Consider the following 10,478-nt stretch of genomic DNA (forward strand, 5'->3'; position numbering starts at 1 on the left):
ATCATATCTGAAATGAATCACCAGTTCAGATTTGATGCTTGATACTGGATGTCTCTACTTTTTAATACACTATCTATATTTGTCATAGTTTTCTTTCCAAGGAACAAGCATTTTTTAACAGCATGGCTGCAGTCACTATTTGCAGTGATTTTGGAGCCCAAGAAAATAATATCTGTCACTGCCTCAATTTTTCTCCATCAATTTTTCATGAAGTGATGGGACTGGATGTCATGTTCTTAGTTTTTTAATGTTGAGTTTCAAGCAGCTTTCTCACTCTCTTCTTTTATACTTATCAAAAGATTGTTTAGTTCCTCTTCACTTTCTGGCACTTTAGAGTGGTATCATCTACATATCTGAGGTGGTTATTTATCCTGGTAATCTTGATTCCAGCTTGTGATTCATCCAGTCTAACATTTCACATGATGTACTCTGCATATAAGTTAAATAAGCACGATGACAATATACAGACTTGAAGTACTCCTTTGCTAATTTTGAACCAGTCATTTCTTTCCTGTTTGGTTCGAACTGTTGCTTCTTGACCCACATACAGGTAAGGTGATCTGGTACTCCCACCTCTTTAAGAGATTTAACTCTGGTTCCCCTGCCTCTTCAAAACCCAGCTTGTACATCTGGAAGTTCTTGGTTTATGTACTGCTGTATCTGAGCTTTAAGCATTTTGAGCATAACCTTGCTAGCATGGGAAATGAAACCAATGATATGGTAGCTTGAACAGTCTTTGATATTGCCTTTCTGTGGGATTGGAATGAACATTGACTTTTTCCAGTCCTGTGGCTGCTGCTGAGTTTTCCAAATTTGCAGACATATTGAGTGCAGCACTTTAACAGTATCATATTTTGAATTTTAAATAGCCCAGTTGGAATTCCTTCACCACTACTAGCTTTGTTCATAACAATGTTTCCCAAAGTCCACTTGAAATCATGCACCAGAATGTCTAGCTCTATTTGGGTGATCATATCATTGTGGCACCAGAGATCAAATTGCCAACATCTGCTGGATCATAGAAAAAGCAAGAGAGTTCCAGAAAAGCATCCATTTCTGCTTTATTGACTATGCCAAAGCCTTTGACTGTGTGGATCACAGTAAACTGTGGAAAATTCTTCAAGAGATGGGAATACCAGACCACCTGATCTGCCTCTTGAGAAATTTGTATGCAGGTCAGGAAGCAACAGTTAGAACTGGACATGGAACAACAGACTGGTTCCAAATAGGAAAAGGAGTTCGTCAAGGCTGTATATTGTCACCCTGTTTATGTAACTTATATGCAGAGTACATCATTAGAAACACTGGACTGGAAGAAACACAAGCTGGAATCAAGATTGCTGGGAGAAATATCAATAACCTCAGATATGCAGATGACATCACCCTTATGGCAGAAAGTGAAGAGGAACTCAAAAGCCTCTTGATGAAAGTGAAAGTGAAGGGTGAAAAAGTTGGCTTAAAGCTCAACATTCAGAAAATGAAGATCATGGCATCCGGTCCCACCACTTCATGGGAAATAGATGGGGAAACAATGGAAACAGTGTCAGACTTCATTTTTCTGGGCTCCAAAATCACTGCAGATGATGACTGCAGCCATGAAATTAAAAGACATTTACTCCTTGGAAGGAAAGTTATGACCAACTTAGATAGCATATTCCAAAGCAGAGACTTTACTTTGCCAACAAAGGTTCGTCTAGTCAAGGCTATGGTTTTTCCCGTGGTCATGTATGGATGTGAGAGTTGGACTGTGAAGAAGGCTGAGCACCGAAGAATTGATGCTTTTGAACTGTGGTGTTGGAGAAGACTCTTGAGAGTCCCTTGGACTGCAAGGAGATCCAACCAGTCCATTCTGAAGGAGATCAGCCCTGGGATTTCTTTGGAAGGAATGATGCTAAAGCTGAAACTCCAGTACTTTGGCCACGTCATGCAAAGTGTTGATTCATTGGAAAAAACTCTGATGCTGGGAGGGATTGGGGGCAGGAGGAGAAGGGGATGACAGAGAATGAGATGGCTGGATGGCATCACTGACTCAATGAACGTGAGTCTGAGTGAACTCCGGGAATTGGTGAGGGACAGGGAGGCCTGGTGTGCTGGATTCTTGGAGTCGCAAAGAGTCGGACACGACTGAACGACTGATCTGATCTGATCATTGTGGCTATCTAAGTCATTAAGACCTTTCTTGTAGTCTTAAGACCTTCTCTGTATTCTTGCCATCTCTTCTTAATCTCTTCTGCTTCTGTTATGTCCTTTCTATTTCTGTCCTTTATCTTGTCCATCCTTGCATGAAATGTTCCCTTTGTATCTCCAGTTTTCTTGAAGAGAACTCTAGTCATTATCATTCTGTTTTCCTTTATTTCTTTGCATTGTTCATTTAAGAAGGCCTTTTTATCTCTCCTTGCTATTTTCTGGAACTCTGCATTCAGCTGGGTGTATCTTTCCCTTGTCTTTTACTTCTGTTCTTTTCTCAGCTATTTGTAAACCCTCCTCAGATAACCACTTTGCCTCCTTGCATTTTTTTTTCCCTTTAGGAGGGTTTTGAACTGCCTCCTGTACAATGTAATGAACCTATAACAATTGGTCTTCAGAAACACTGTGAGATTTAATCCCTTGTATCTATTCATCACCTCTACTGTATAATCATAAAGGATTTGATTTAGGTCATACTTGGATGACCTTAGGAAGTCAAGTGGGTCTTTGGCCCTTAGGAAGCATCACTGCAACAAAGCTAGTGGAGGTAATGGAATTCCAGCTGAGCTATTTCAAGTCATAAAAGGTGATTCTGTTAAAGGGCTGCACTCAGTATGCCAGAAAACTTGAAAACTCAGCTGTGGCCAAAGGACTGTAAAATTTCAGTTTTCATTCCAATCCCAAAGGAAGGCAATGCCAAAACTGTTCAAACTACCATACAATTGCACTCATCTCCCACATAGCAAAGTAATTCTCAAAATTCTCCAAGTGAGGCTTCAACAGCTTGTGAACTGAGAACTTCCAGATGTTCAAGCTGGATTTAGAAAAGGCAGAGAAACCAGAGATCAGATTCCCAACATCTGTTGGATCATAGAAAAAGACAACAGAGTTCCAGAAAAAAAAAACTACTTCTGTTTTATTGACTATTCCAAAGCCTTTGCTGTGTGGATCACAACAAAATGTGGAAAATTCTTCAAGATATGGGCATACCAGACCACTTTACCTACCTCCTGATAAATCTGTATGCAGGTCAAGAGGCAACAGTTAGAACCAGACATGGAACAATGGACTGGTTCCAAATTGGGAAAGGAGTACATCAACACTGTACATTGTCACACTGCTTATTTAACCTATATGCTGCTGTTGCTGCTGCTAAGTCACTTCAGTCGTGTCCGACTCTGTGAGACCCCATAGACGGCAGCCCACCAGGCTCCCCCATCCCTGGGATTCTCGAGGCAAGAACACTGGAGTGGGTTGCCATTTCCTTCTTCAATGCATGAAAGTGAAAGTGAAGTCGCACAGTCGTGTCCGACTCCTAGTGACCCCATGGACTGCAGCCTACCAGGCTTCTCCGTCCATGGGATTTGCCAGGCAAGAGTACTGGAATGGGTTGCCATTGCCTTCTCCAACCTATATGCAGCGTACATAATGCAGAATGTCAGGACGGGTGAAGCACAAGCTGGAATAAAGAATGCCAGGAGAAGTATCAATCACCTCAGATACGCAGATGACACCACCCTTCTGGCAGAAAGTGAAGAATAAAAGAGCCTCTTGATGAAAGTTAAAGAGGAGAGTGAAAAATTTGGCTTAAAACACTGCATTCAGAAAACTAAGATCATGGCATCTGGTGCCATCACTTCATGGCAATTAGTTGGGGAAACAGTGGAACAGTGAGAGACTTTCTTTTCTTGGGCTCCAAAATCAATGCAGATGGTGACTACAGCCATGGAATTAAAAGACATTTGCTCCTTGGAAGAAAAGCTATGACCAAGCTAGTCAGCATATTAAACAGCAAACACATTACTTTGCTGACAAATTTCTGTCTAGTCAAAGCTTTGGTTTTTCCACTAGTCATGCACAGTTGTGAGAGTTGGACCATAAAGAAAGCTGAGCACCAAAGAATTGATGCTTTTGAACTGTGGTGTTGGGGAAGACTCTTGAGAGTTCCTTGGACTACAAGGTCAAATCAGTCCATCTTAAATGAAATTAGTCCTGAATATTCATTGGAAGGACTGATGCTGAAGCTGAATCTCCAATACTTAGGCCACCTGATTCAAAAAACTGACTTATTAGAAAAGATCCTGATGATGGGAAAGATTGAAGACAGAAGGAGAAGGGGATGACAGGGGATGAGATTGCTGGATGGCATCACCGACTTGATGGACATGAATTTGAGCAAGCTCTGGGTGTTGGTGATGGACATGGAAGCCTGGCATGCAGCAGTCCATCATTTGCAGTTGGGCATTACTGAGCAACTGAACTGAACTTAACTGGATGGTCTAGTCATTTTTTCCTACTTTTTTTTCAATTTAAGTCTGAACTTTGAGATAAGGAGCTCATGATCTGAGCCATAGTCAGCCCCAGTATTTTTTTTTTTAAATCTATAGAGCTTCTCTCTCTTCTGCTGCAAAGAACATTATCAACCTGATTTCAATTTTGACCATTTAGTGATGACCATGTATAGATTAGTCACTTGTGTTATCAGAAAATGGTGTTTTCTATGACCAGAGTGTTCTCTTGACAAAACTCTATTAGCCTTTGCTTTGCTTCATTTTGTACTCCAAGGCCAAGCTTAGTTGCTATTCCAGGTATCTTTTGACTTCCTGTTTTTCCTATATCCCCTATAATTAAAAGGACATCTTCTTCTTCTTCTTCTTCTTTTTTTTTTTTTATGTTAGCTTAGGTGGCATGTCTGAAAAAGTAGTAAATTTACAGTGTATTGAGGAGTTAGCTTTGTTTTTTTTTGTTTGTTTTTAAAGAGGTAATGTGTACAAATATACCTTTCAAGTAGGAAGGAAAAGAAAAATTTTGATACATAAAACTGGAGATAACAAAAGTGTGACATCCTTGAATAGGGGAAAGAAGATTAGATCTATAGCAAAAGTGGAGATCTTCCCTTTGAAGTTGCATGAAGACACATGCAACTCATTATTGATTGTGAGACTAATAAGTATAATATGGTGATTTTTTTCTTAGTGTGAATATATATATATATATATATATATACACTTCATTTTCAAGTGATAATATATGGTTTTGAGTATGTGTGAGAAAAAGAGAAAGTACAAGTTTATTTCAGGGTAAAAAGCTCATTGAGTTTTCTGGAAATGTAAGAGCAGAGTTGTCAAATCGATTATGCCTTTTAGTTAACAACATGTGGAAGAAGTGTAGTTAGGCTCCAGTGGCACTGAAAACTTTACAGGTAAGAAAATTTGAAGGTGAGGTAGAGAAAGTGAAATGGCAAGATGAGAGCAAAACTGGGAAGAGAGTGAAGAAGAGGAAGGAAGGAAGAAGAATGAAGGGAAGAAAAAGGAATAAATGTGAAGGGAAGAGATGGGCAAGAAAGGGAAGACAGATTACGAATTTTGGATCTTTGAAGGTGAAATGTTATGAACAAACAATTTCATGTGTGTGTTGAGTGAGAGGGAGAGTGAAAACCCACACTGCGTCTGTGACAGTTTGGATGGCATTCAACTCAAGTTCTGGAAAAAATCCTATAGTAGTGATGCACAAAAGTACAGATGGAGAAAGATTGAAATTGGAGGTATATTACAGCAGAATGTGTAAAACAAGATGTTAGAGGTTGAGCAGTTTTGGTGGCAATAAAGTTTAGATAATAGAAGTCCAATAGAAAAATAATGTACACCACATACTTTATTTAAACATTTTTAGTAGCCACAATGGAATGTAAAGAGAAAAACTGGAATTACATTTTTAAATGTATTTTACATAATAGATTAAAAATATTATTTTAGCATTCAGTCTACATAAATGACGAGATTATAACATAGTTTATTCAAACTAAGCCTTAAAAATCCATATGTTATTTAACATTTTTAGTAGCTACATTGAAAAGAAAAATGAAATTTATTTTTAATGTATTTTAACTAATAGATTAAAAATATTTTATCATTCAGTCTATATAAAAAAATAATAAGACTATCTACATCCTTTATTCAAATTGTCTTTAAAATACATTGTGCATTTTATATTCATATTGTCATGAAGTTTAGGTGCTAAAATTTTATCACAAATAGTTTCCTGCATGTAGTTTTAAAGTTGAAAACATGGATTTACATGTCCAATTTCCCCTAAACATAATACCATCACTGAATTGGCTATCAGAAGCATTTTACTTATTTATGTATAGCCATACCTCATTGTTTCATATATTTGGAAGAAATGGTTTGATTTTGGAAAGATGCGTATGTTTTTCAAAATTATGTTTTATTTTTCAAATTAATTAAAGTCACTATATTATGTGTAATGAAAATATTATAAATGTTAAAATCAAACATTTCATAAATTAAACAATATGAAAATATACTATTATTTGGTGCTTGTAGCAGGCATGATGGGGCTTTCTAGGTGTCACTAGTGGTAAAGAACCCACCTGCTAATGCAGGAGATGTAAGAGACATGTGTTCAACCCCTGGGTGGGGAAGATTCCCTGGAGGAGGGCATGGCAACTCACTCTAGTATTCATGCCTATAGAATCCCATGGACAGAGAAGCATGGCAGGCTGTAGTCCATAGGGTCACACAGAGTCAGATACAGACTGCAGTGACCACATGCATGCTCACACAGGGAGCAAGATGGTGTCAGGTTTACTCTGCAGAGATGAAACACTGACATCATAGGTCATGAGGGTCCAAGGTCCCAGTGATATCTCCGTGGTGTGCTCTGTGGAATCTGGAGGTGGTGTTTCTACTGATAATGAGAAGGCAACTGAGCTGGAGAGGGAGAGCATGCTGGCTGCAGACAAGGGACTAGAACCCTATTTTATGCTTGCCCCAAAGGCAGCTTCAGGTGCCAAGAAAGACCCTAATTGAGTCCCCTCCATCACCAACAAGTGGGCTTAACCTGTGAAGAAGATATCCATGCTATCATCTGGTTCTGGCCACATAAAGACAAGGCCCAGCCATGCCTGAGCTATGGAACCCATTACTAGCTGGTGCCCCACCAGCTGGTCCACTGAGCCCCTGTACTAACTCATCCAACATGTAGTGTAAAGTTTCTTCTTTCCTACAAAGACTAACCATTACATTATCTCCTCCCTCCTAAAAAAAAAAAAAAAATCTATTTAAATTTGTATTGCAGAGTTTGGGAGTCCACCCATTGCGGATGCGTGTTGATGTATGGCAAAACCAATACAATATTGTAAAGTAAAAAAAAATAATAATAATTAAAAAATTAAAAATTAAAAGAAAAATAATGTTCTCCATTAAAATTAAAATCTTCTGAATATGGATTCATGCTAGAAACTATATAAAATTATTAATGATTTTTCTAATGAGAAATTTCAATTTTAACACAAATTTTCATTTGTTTATCCTGCTAAGTCACCTATAAAATTTTTCTTTTCCTGAAGCTCCTAATATAACACACTTTAATGCAGTATATCAGTTTAGGGACTGCAAATCACACTGACTACTTGTAATTTATTATTGAATATTGGGCAAAAATTTCCTTTATTTCAAGAAGGACTTGAATTGGGGTTAGCAATACTTAAATTGTAAAATGCTCTTATAACTCAACAAATGATCATTAACAAAGAATACAGAATTATTAAATTAATTTTCTTTCATTTCAATAATTCCATATACTGTAATTAGGGGCTTCCATGGTGGCTCAGTGGTAAAGAATCTGCCTGCCAATGCAGGAGATGAAAGAGATGTGGGTTTGATCCCTGGGTTGAGAATGTCCTGTGGAGGAGGGCATGGCAACCCACTCCAGTATTGTCAGGGAAATTCCATGAACAGAGGAGTTGGACAATCTACAGTTCATAGGGTTGCAAAGAGTCAGACATGACTGAAGCAAATGAGCACACACACACATATTGGAAGTAATTTATAGCATTTTTGAGAACATACTGAAAGCTGTAATAATTGTACCCATGACATTTTTCCATGATGTCATTTCAGGAAATAAAGCAAAAATATTTTCAAGATGTTTCAGAGTGGGTGAGATGTTTCAGAAACAAGATGTTTCAGAGCCATGAGAGAAATATCAAATCACCAATCACCTGTTTTGAAATTTCAGCAAATCTGAATGCTTGACTATGTCTGGAATATACTTGATCAGTATAGAAACTAATTTTTTAATGTTCAGCATCTTATTTAAAAACTATAAATAGTCATCAAAGTAAATAAAGCCATTTTATAACATAATCTATTAGGTTTATATTTTTACTGCACATCCTAAGGACACAGCAGAAATGGTGGTTGGGAGACTTTCCATATTTTTGGATGCTAATAGAACAGGCAATAGGCAGTTATAAATGGATAAATTTAATACTAGGGGTAAAAGACAATTTAAGGGAATGAGAAGTTTCTGGGGAGGAATGTGGTATAGTATTAAGAACGGAAGAATAATACAATAAAATTCTACACTATACTAAGATAGAAAGAGTAGTGAAGAAAATATCACACCTGCACATAATGCTTATATAATACAGTTGAAAACACATATAAAATGCCATGTATTTAAACCAATTTACAAATATAAAAAATATCTGTCCAAGCTCTGAGCTTGCACATGATAATGTTTAGAGTGGATACATGTTAAGGAAAACCAAAAAATACTTTCAAATAGCTTTTCTTCAACAAAAATGGCATGATATATATTATTCTATACTCTCTCAGCCAGCAAAATGAGTTCTACAAGGTATATAATACAAAAAAAGAAAAAAAATTCACAGTTCTACAAAACTGTTTTGACTTTAAAGCTTCAGTACCTTTGCAGAAGTATTTACACAAATTTCAAGAGCATTCATCCACTGCACAGAATATATAACAATTACTTACAATTGACAGGAGAATCTAGAAACACTTTAGAACCTACCAACAATGCTTCTAGGACACCACAGAATATATTTCCAGTGGCTGCAGTAACATGAAAGGTGTTTGTTCTATACACAAATATTTACAAGATCTATTCAGACTGGTAAATTTTTATGATAATAGTAAGTGAAAATATATTGGTTTAAGTAAGAAAATCAAGCTACTGATTTCTAAATAAAACACATCTATAGTCAGATATTGGTGGCCCCTTCTGATATGAGGGGGCATAGGTGTCCTGAAGCTTTTTAATTATTCAAACCAGCTTAAACAGTTTTGTAAATATGAAACTGTGCTCCTTTTGGGATATAAATAAAAAATATTTAATGCTTCTATTTCATCTGCTCATGTTGGTTTTAGAATATTCCATGTATATCCCAATGTGAATGGTACTGAATTCTGATCATACCAGTTTCCATCAGGATCTATCAGCTCTGAGAGACATCCTACAGATAATCTGGTTGACAACCCCACAGTAGTTTTCTTTTCTTTTATTTTTCTGCTTAGATTTTTTTTTTTTTTAAACAGAGAAGAAAGGGATTTGCTCAGAGAGCAGAATATGGTTTCCCCTCAGCATCATGGGAGGAGATAAAACAATTCATTCTGTGGTCTCTGTTTCATTAAGTTTTGGTGCCTTCTTCAGTAACAGTGTGTGAAATATATTTGACTTTGAGTCCCACTGGAGAAGGAAATGGCAACCCACTCCTGTACTCTTGCCTGGAGAATCCCATGGATGGAGGAGCCTGGTGGGCTACAGTCCATGGGGTCGCAAATAGTCCAACCTGACTGAGAGACTTCCCCTTTGAGTCCCACTGAAGAGGAATTATATTTCACTGCAGCATTACTGAGTCTTTTTCTTGTTATTTACTCTGAACTGTAAAATTAAGTTCATAAATGCATTTGGCAAGGGTGGAGGGAGATTCCATGCTTCTAATGGCTAGCACTGATAATTTGTTTTCATGTTTCTAACAATCTGTGACCACATTCTGAATATTTACCAATATTTTATTTTAATATTAAAGCAGCTGTTAGTCAGATGTGTTTAGTTATTGGTCCTCTTTTAGTTATTGGTCCTCTTTTTCATCTGCAAAATCTTGAAAGACAAGTTTTATTGATCCTTTCCTAAGTAGCACAAGGGCATCACTGGAATGATTCACAATGGCCTTTTGTGCTCTAGAAGTTGAGCTTGTGCCCCTCTACAAATGGCTTCTTGGTAGAAGATTTCTGATTTCCTACTTGCCTTGGATCATTTTGTTTTATCCTGCAAGCAGGGCATTCTTTGAATGGTGCTTGTCCTGTAAGTGAGTAATGAAAGAAAACCTCTGTTTGTGGAGAGGCTTACAACCCCAAAGACCCTGCCCTGTATATACATCTTTTCCTCCATGTTCAGATGCTTCATGGTAGAAAACTCATTAGGGAGTCTGAGACACTTTTTACGAGACTGCCACAGAC

At 37.4% G+C, this 10,478-nt stretch overlaps 1 pseudogene; it reads left to right on the forward strand.

The window, feature by feature from the left end:
- The first annotated feature begins 6,782 nt into the window (after window positions 1-6,782).
- On the forward strand, window positions 6,783-7,165 carry LOC147361717 (cytochrome c oxidase subunit 5B, mitochondrial pseudogene; annotated as a pseudogene).
- Window positions 7,166-10,478: the final 3,313 nt, after the last annotated feature.

This window comes from Bos grunniens, chromosome 12, assembly GCF_055505025.1.
Source record: "Bos grunniens cultivar Pamir isolate PY7600 chromosome 12, Bosgru_T2T1.0, whole genome shotgun sequence".
Classification (NCBI taxonomy): domain Eukaryota; kingdom Metazoa; phylum Chordata; class Mammalia; order Artiodactyla; family Bovidae; genus Bos; species Bos grunniens.